Here is an 8,136-nt window from a genome sequence, read left to right as displayed (position 1 = left end):
TTTAAGTTTTTGTGGTTTTATTTTCATTTTGCTCCTGCAATCCCTCCCAGACAGAAGAGAAGCACAGTCCACACATCATCTCTGAGCTTTCTTAGCCTGGTTGGTAACCAGGGGGAGCAGGTCCCTGCACAGCTTCCAGGGATGCACTTGGGATGAAGGTTCTGCACTCCCAGGACTCACTGGGTGTAGGCCCTTGCTCACAGAGGAGGGCAGGAGTATAAAGTCTTTGAAATTATTGTTAAGATTTTCAAAGCCAAACACAAACCAATCTAAACAACAGAAACAATCCAGCTTTTGTTTCCACCATCAAAATAATATACTTTCACATTATTCCTCCAAACTGTACACAGCTGGTGTGTAAAATACACTGAATAGAACTGTGGAAAATGCAGATTGCAATAAAATCCATCCTAGGTGTAAATTGACTCAATATTTATCTCATCTAATATGCAAATCAAGGCAATGTATTCTCATTAGCATCGGCTCTGTTCCCTTTAAGCCAAACTAAATCTCCAGCCAGAGCAGGAAGAAAAAAATGATGTGTAGTTCTCTTTGAAGCTAATGAGGGTGTGATTAACCTCCTGCTTGGTTCTGGAGTGGCTCAGGAGAACTTACCCTGGGTAAAGCACAACATCAGTGCACACAACCCAAAACTCAAGGACACATTTGTGTGTGGTACCACATCAGGCACTAATAAAATACAAACAGGAAAGGGGAAAATCTAGATACTTTCTGGAATTTAAATGTGCAATCAAATGTAAAAGCATTTTTTCCAAGTACATATTTAACAGAAACAGCTGTGACATGGACCTTGCTGGCAAGCTGGGAGGCAGCAAAAAGATTTTCCAGGAGATGGTACATCTTACAGGCTCTGAAACACATCACTCACTGCAAACCGGTGCATCTGCTGTGTGGAATCTCTGTTACTACTCAGCTGGTTTAGAAGCCCATAGTTTTCTGGTCAGTTTTATAAAAAACCAAACAAAATGAACCCAAGAAACCCACCGAAATAAACAAAAGAATACCACACAAGAACTCTCACCAGAACTGCACTTCTAATGAATGGTGCTGCCCCCCAGCCTCCAAAGATTAATGTGATGACTTGGTTGCTCGGCTAAAAAGAACAACATAATGTTATTTATTAAACTAGTTTTAATCCATCTCTGTCTTTAACGATTGCTTTTGATTAGCAGTTTGAATTCTAACACTTGCACACAGCTGAAACAATGAGCAATGTGGCTTCCAGCAGCCTTGGGGGAGTGAAAGGTAGAAAATGTTGCAATTCAGGATTGTTCTTAATTTCCATATGTTGCTGAGCACTTCAGATGTCACCAGCGCTGTGAAGTGAGATCTCCTGGATAAAACTGCAGGGAAAGCAGAGGTCACACTACAGAATAAAGAGAAGAAAGTTGCTCACTGAAGTGAAGAGAAACAAAAGAGAAGCTCCACCTCTGAACCAGCTTCTCCAGAGAGCTCTGAGTGTGTCAGATCTGGTAGTGGATGAGCTCCTGAGGACTTTAAGTGCTTTCTGTAAGGGCAAGGGCTGTATAGAGCCCGAGGCTGAGGTGTCTGTGGCTGGGCTGGGAGGCAAGGACAATCTGAAGGGACAGTCTGGCAGGGCTAAGTTACTCCCCTCACCCTGCTGCCTCCTCTCCTGCCTGCACTAACAGCCTGGCCAGCCTGGGAGGGAGACAAGGGGAAGCCCTACCTGAGAAAATACATAAATCCAGCTCTTTTACAAGCCTTCGAACAGCTTCATGGACTGTTACTGTGGTGGATTAGCCAAGTAACACAGAATCACAGAATGGGATGAGTTGGGAGGGACCCCCAAGGATCATCAGTCCAACCCCTGGCCCTGCACAGGCCCATCCCCAGAGTCACTCCCTGTGCCCCAGAGGATCATCCAAACCCTCCTGGAGCTCTGGCAGCCTTGGGGCTGTGCCCACTGCCCTGGGGAGCCTGGGCAGTGCCCAACCAGCCTCTGGGGGAAGAACCTTTGGCTGAGATCCAACCTGAGCCTGCCCTGACACAGCTCCAGCCATTCCCTGGCTGCTGTCCCTGGTCCCCCCAGAGCAGAGCTCAGTCCCTGCCCCTCCTCTGCCCCTGCCCAGGAATTGGAACTGCACTGAGCTCTCCCCTCAGTCTCCTCTGCTCCAGCTGAACACACCAAGTGCCCTCAGTGTCCTCACACGGCTTCCCCTCAAACACAGCAGAGCAAGTTGGCAAAGGGCTGGTCCTGGGAGGGGTTTGAGTATGGTGACACACCAGGGTGACTGGAACAACTCCAACAGTGCATCTCCCACCTCTGTGAGGTGGGACACCTCTGTGAGGTGCCGACACTCTATAACTGGATGGATTCCCTTAAAGTTGCATCCTAAAAAACAGTACTCTAAAACCCCTCAACCTTCCATGGCACCGACTGATCTGTCCTGCTCTGATCCCCCTCCCCAGGGCACAGTGAGCAGCCTGGAGCTGTCAATTCTGCAGGCTACAGCCAGCTGTGCTTCCTCTGCCATGGAGAGCATGGGGAGACTTGGGGGGAGGCCACAGCATGGACCATTTGCTGACAGGGCACACCTATTCCTGCCGAACATCCTCCTTCATCCTGCTCCATGCCAGAGAGAACATGGCAAAAGGGCAAAGCAACTTAGCAGACAGGTTTTATGTTCTTTCGGAGTCATCTTCCCAACATGACACCTGCTTTACTATCATTCTTATTAGTGACAGAAGTTTGCAGTTCAGCTCCCTAATTTGTTCATCCCTTGTATCTTCCACAGTTGGGAAGCTAAGAAAACCTGCCCACAGGAAAGGGATTTAGCCAACTTGTCCATGCAATAATAAAACCTTCTATACTCTCAAGACAAGCCAAGTTCGTCCTTGAATAAACCTGTTCAAGTCACTCCAATAAATCCCCAAGGAGCAGCCACAACACCCTTGTAGGGGTACAGGGCAGATTATCATCACTCACTATTCAAGGCACTGTCAGGAACACAGAGCACCAGAACCAAGAAGAACTAAGAAAAAGCCATGTACAGCTTTAAAAGCAGCAGCAAGCACTAGCATTCTGAAAAGCTGACAGTGCTTTTATGGTTTATAAATCCATTTTGTTTTATTTTCCTTCATCCTATTTGTGGCGGGCTCATGTACTCCTACTAAAAATTCTTTTCAACTCCAATGTTTTCCCTGTGCAGTATAATCTTGAGGGAAAAAAAAATACTTTTCACATTACTGAAAAGGCATCTAGTGTGTTTTATAGTCTCCAGCACCTGGGAAAAAAACATAACAATTGAGTGATATGACATTTTAAGAGAACATGAAGGCAATCTCTAAATGAGATTTGAGCTCTTAGCCAGCTTTAGCACACTCTGATACTAATCTGGATCAGATCTCACTTCCAGGAGTGATGTGAATTCAATGCTGGGACCACTTGCCAATTAAAACAAGGTAACAGGCTGCTTTTTCCAGGTAGCTGGAAGATATGCACAGGTCCTGACCCTCCAACATCAAGCTTTTCAACTGCAAACCTCCATTTAGATCTGTTTTCTCAATGCATTTACTCCATGTTTCCATCACTTCCCCTCAGCCCTATAATCCCCAAGGCCCTCAGAAATGCTCTCCCAGCAGGACCCTCCTTCCCTTATACTCTCACAGAGCTGTGCCTCCTTTCCTGAGGCTTTACAGCAACCTCTGTTAACAGCACGAGTCCTTTCCCAGGTTTTGGGACACTGACTGGTAACTTCTACAGTTTTGCCATCCTCAGACAATGTGGAAGGGACATTCCTGTGCTCATTTCAATGTTTCCTCATAAACTTCCCTTTCAGGAGTGCAGTGACTCCAGGAAGTCCTGGTGACCATCCAACTGCCCCACTGGCAGCTCACACCCCCTGGCCAGGAGCTCAGCCCTGTGTTCCTCTGAGCAGGAGAACATTATCTTACCATCTTTATTCTGGATAAATAGGGCACTGTCTCCTGTGAAAACCTCACCTTTTTACACCTTGATTTTGCCTCTGGAAACTCATGAAATATTAAAGCCAACATCTCTGGAGAGGGAGTCTCTTATCTGTCCAGGGTACTAGTCTCACTTAACAGCCAGGTATTAAAGGACATGAAACAAGACACTTGAAAAACCAAATGAGCTGAATATGAAAAGTAAACCATGCTTCTCTCCTGGAAGATGAAATCGAGCCACACTAACAGCAGCATATAGAATTGGTGTAATGTAAGCAGTCACCTAAACAAAATGTCACAATACTTTGGAAGCAATACAAAAATACAGTTTGGTGTCCCATGGAATGAAGGTAGACTGGGAAAAAAACAACTCATGAGGTTCCTCAGTTCAGCTCAGTTCAAAGTAAAAACTGGATTTCTTTAGGTATCGAAAATTTTCAAATCATAGAATAGAATCAACCAGGCTGAAAAAGACGTCTGAGATCATCAAGTCCAACCCTGGATCCAACCCCGCTGTGGTTCCCAGCCCATGGCACTGATGCCACATCCACTCTCACCTTCAGCACCTCCAGGGACGGGGACTCCACCCCCTCCTCCCTGGGCAGCCCATTCCAATGGCTGAGCACTCTCTCTGGAAAGAATTTCTTCCCAATATCCAACCTAACCCTCCCCTGGCACAGCTGAAGACCCAGCCCTCTTGTCCTACTGCTGCTTCCTGGGAGCAGAGCCCAACCCCCCCCGGCTCCCCCCTCCTGTCAGGGAGTTGCAGAGTCAGGAGGTCTCCCCTGAGCCTCCTCTTCTCCAGCCTCAACACTCTCAGCTCCCTCAGCCTCTCCTCACAGCACTTGTGCTTCAGTCCCTTCTCCAGCCTTCTTGCTCTTCTCTGGACCTGCTCCAGCCCCTCCATGTCCTCCCTGAGAAGTTGTTTTTTGTTTGTTTTCTCATGTCAAAATAAAAACTGAACATTTGTGTTTTTCACCAAACAACACATTTTCTCACATTACACATTCTCCTACTGAGTGTTTTCCTACATTTTCACAGTATCCAAGGGCATTTGATGTCTTTGCAGAAACCAGTACCCCAATGCAAATGGTACCCAGACGTGCAGAAAAGGATCACAATTTCCTCGAGGTGCAGGTACAAACAACGAAGTGCTGCCCTGCTCACTGCTTACCTGGTGCACAGGGGGGAGACAGAGAAACAAAGAGAATCCCAAAATCATTGGGGCTGGAAAAGACCTCTGAGACCATCAAGTCCAATCTGTGAGGGATCCTCACCTTGGCAGTGAGTGCCACATCCAGCCTGTTCTCAGACCCCTCCAGGGGTGGTAAGTGCACCACCAACATTAGAATGACAACAGAAGAACATTTATTTCACTCCCTTCCCTTGTACCACATGAAATTCTACATTAGGCAACAAGCTGGAAACAGGTGCAAAATATCTTGAATATCTGATTTCCAAACCTACTTAGATATTCTCAAGCAGGCTGAGACTCCTCTGTGCTGCACTTGAGCCTTCCTGCCTTTTGGAATCCTGGCTGTGCAGGACGTTTGGCACTGCTCTCTGTGACATTTAACTCAGGAGTGTTGCCATCTTCCCAAAGTGTGTATTTTCAGATGCACAACTTCCAACTCACTTTGGAGGGGAGGGTTTTTTTAAGCACTAAAATCAACACTATGAGTAGCAACAGGCAAATATGAAAGGTATCATCATATAAAACCAGAATTTTTTTGACAATTTTGATGGAAATTAGCAGTTGATATCCATGCAACATCATGTATTTTGGCATTAAGGGAACCCAAATCAATGTACAAGTAGGGAACATTTGTATACCAACAATCAGACTTGTTGGCTTAAGAAAATGACAGGCAAATAACTGAGAGCTCCATTTTCCTGACCTTATAAAAATCACAGAGATTTAAGAAGACAATTTCTCTCCTGAATTCTTTTTATTTAATGTATGACTAGAATAATAGCTTACAAGCAATAGACTGATCAAGCTACTTGCCTTTAAACAAGATTTCCTCTATAATTAAAGGAAGTCTCCTATCCTCAGACATCATCCTATTAAATGTGACAGGAAATGCAACCAATAAATAATTAAGTCTGTGTTTAGTTATAAATAAAAGATCAACAATATAATATTCTAAGAGTCACACTCAATCAATTATCAGTATTAACCAGTAATTACTTAAAGATTAGCACATTTAAAAATTAAACTAAAAGTGCAAGAAGAAAAAAATCTATTTGGATCGAGTATAATTAAGGAATTTCTTACATCTTGTGCAATCTATGTCTTGCATCCCATATATTTCATTCCTAGATTTGTTTGCTTGGCTAAAATATTTACACACTGTTGGGAATGACATGGTCTAAGTGTCAAACTATTCACATCCCTAAAACTCTTGCACAAGGAAGGTACTTTGGAGCAGGCAACATTCAGGTACTTTAAAATATTTTTAAATAATGCAAGTGGTTAATTTCTTAATAATTGTTCCTGTCACAACAATATCAAGAGCACTGCTGTCCTTTCCGAGTAAACTCTGCTTGACAGGGACAGATGTTTTAAATACTCCCTCACCCCTGGTCCCAAAGGCTCATAAAGGCTGTCAGTCACAGCTCTCAGTGTGTGTGTGTGTGTGTATTTATTTGGTGTGTATTTATTTTATGTGGTGTTTCTAGGCATCCACCCCAGCAAGGTTCAGTGTCTGGTGTTTGTTTCCACCAGGCAGAGCACATGGAGAAATCTCCACTGCTGGGGGTTAGTTAATGTGCTTTTTCCCACAACAACTTGGGGTGGGTTGTTGTGGAAAACAGAGCTCCAGCACCTATGAACTCTGCAAGCACAAGGGGTTGGGTGGGAAAAACCTAACAAATTAAAATGTGCATTTTATTCTGCAAGAAAAAAAAATTATTAATTTAGTACTTTAATAACTTATTTGTTCAATCTTCTGACAAGATACAACAAAATTGTACCTTTAACTTCTATTATTAGATGTCCTATATTAAGGAATCTTAACCTAAACAAGCATCTTTCTGTTTATGATATATGAATTGACACAGAATTACACACGCACACACAGAATTATCGCTCTCTATCCTTCCCTACTTCTTCAACCAAAGGAAAAAAATACCAGAACAATACAAAAGAGAGGCAAAAAAAACAATACCTGGTGTCAAGTGCGCTGATAATTCAGCAGTTGGCCTCCCAAGTTGCACGGTATCCAAAAAAGTAGGAAACATCAGCCATGGGACAGGAGGGTTTCAAGTTAGATGATCCATGTGCACATGGCTGCAATACTACTTATTTCTGTATAAACAAACAGATATTTTCAGGAAGAAAAGAGATTCTTTTCTCTCGGCAGTTGAAGCAAATGCAGGAATGAACTTCTGGTATTCCATATGCACAGGAATGAGTACTGTGGACTAACAGTCTACAACAGGACACACTGACCCTGATGCACAGTAATCAGTACACCAGTAATTACCTAAATCACAGTATCCATGAGGGAGAAACAGTAACTTTTAGACAAAATAAAAACACAAACACACACAACATGCACAAAGTGGGGCTCATCATTCTTCCATCTGAGGACATGACCTAATTAATTCCATACTAATGATAGAAAATAATTCCTATAAGAAAAATCATCTTTGCATAATCAGCTGTTGTTAGAATTTATGTTCCTTCTGCTGAGACAAAAATGTCCCACGAAGGTAGCTGGAGTTTCAGCGTTGAATTGCCATGAATTGTCACCATCCACACCTTTACTGTACTCAGCTGTTTGGACTTCATTCTACTCCTTGATCCTGGCATTCAGAGGTGAGGATCTATGGATAGTACAAGTGAAATATGGGCTCCCTCAGTGCTATTTCTGCACACAACTGTGCAGCAGAACTAATACATTTAACTGATAAATACATCAAAGGGAGCACGTCTAAAGCAATAAACATCTCCTGTGGAGGGATGTTTATGCACTACAGGAGACGTTGTGCTGAGTCCATATGTCCCTTTGATGTAGTTATCATTATTATAATGAAAGCATTAGTTGATTTTATTGCTTTTTAAACACCACTGTTGCCCACCATCACTCCATTAAACATAGCTGTGTTCATTAACACAGTGAAGGAAGGGCTTTCATTTAGATCTGGAGGAGTTTGTTGGTAGAATGGCTGTCACTCCATAAT

The 8,136-nt window shown here is 43.5% G+C and overlaps 1 long non-coding RNA gene across 1 annotated transcript; it reads right to left on the bottom strand.

The window, feature by feature from the left end:
- Window positions 1–1,134: 1,134 nt before the first annotated feature.
- LOC120324317 lies at window positions 1,135–2,268 on the bottom strand. Its single transcript, XR_005565534.1, has 2 exons — window positions 2,168–2,268; window positions 1,135–1,387 (listed from the first exon to the last, which is right to left on the bottom strand). It is a non-coding gene; the product is annotated as an uncharacterized LOC120324317 (long non-coding RNA).
- Between the last annotated feature and the right edge of the window lie 5,868 nt (window positions 2,269–8,136).

The sequence above is a fragment of the Pipra filicauda genome, unplaced genomic scaffold, assembly GCF_003945595.2.
Source record: "Pipra filicauda isolate LSUMZ 115617 unplaced genomic scaffold, ASM394559v2 scaffold491_size440573_pilon, whole genome shotgun sequence".
Lineage (NCBI taxonomy): Eukaryota > Metazoa > Chordata > Aves > Passeriformes > Pipridae > Pipra > Pipra filicauda.
The sequence above is the reverse complement of the archived record's forward strand: the minus strand, read 5'-3'. Positions and strand labels throughout refer to the sequence as shown.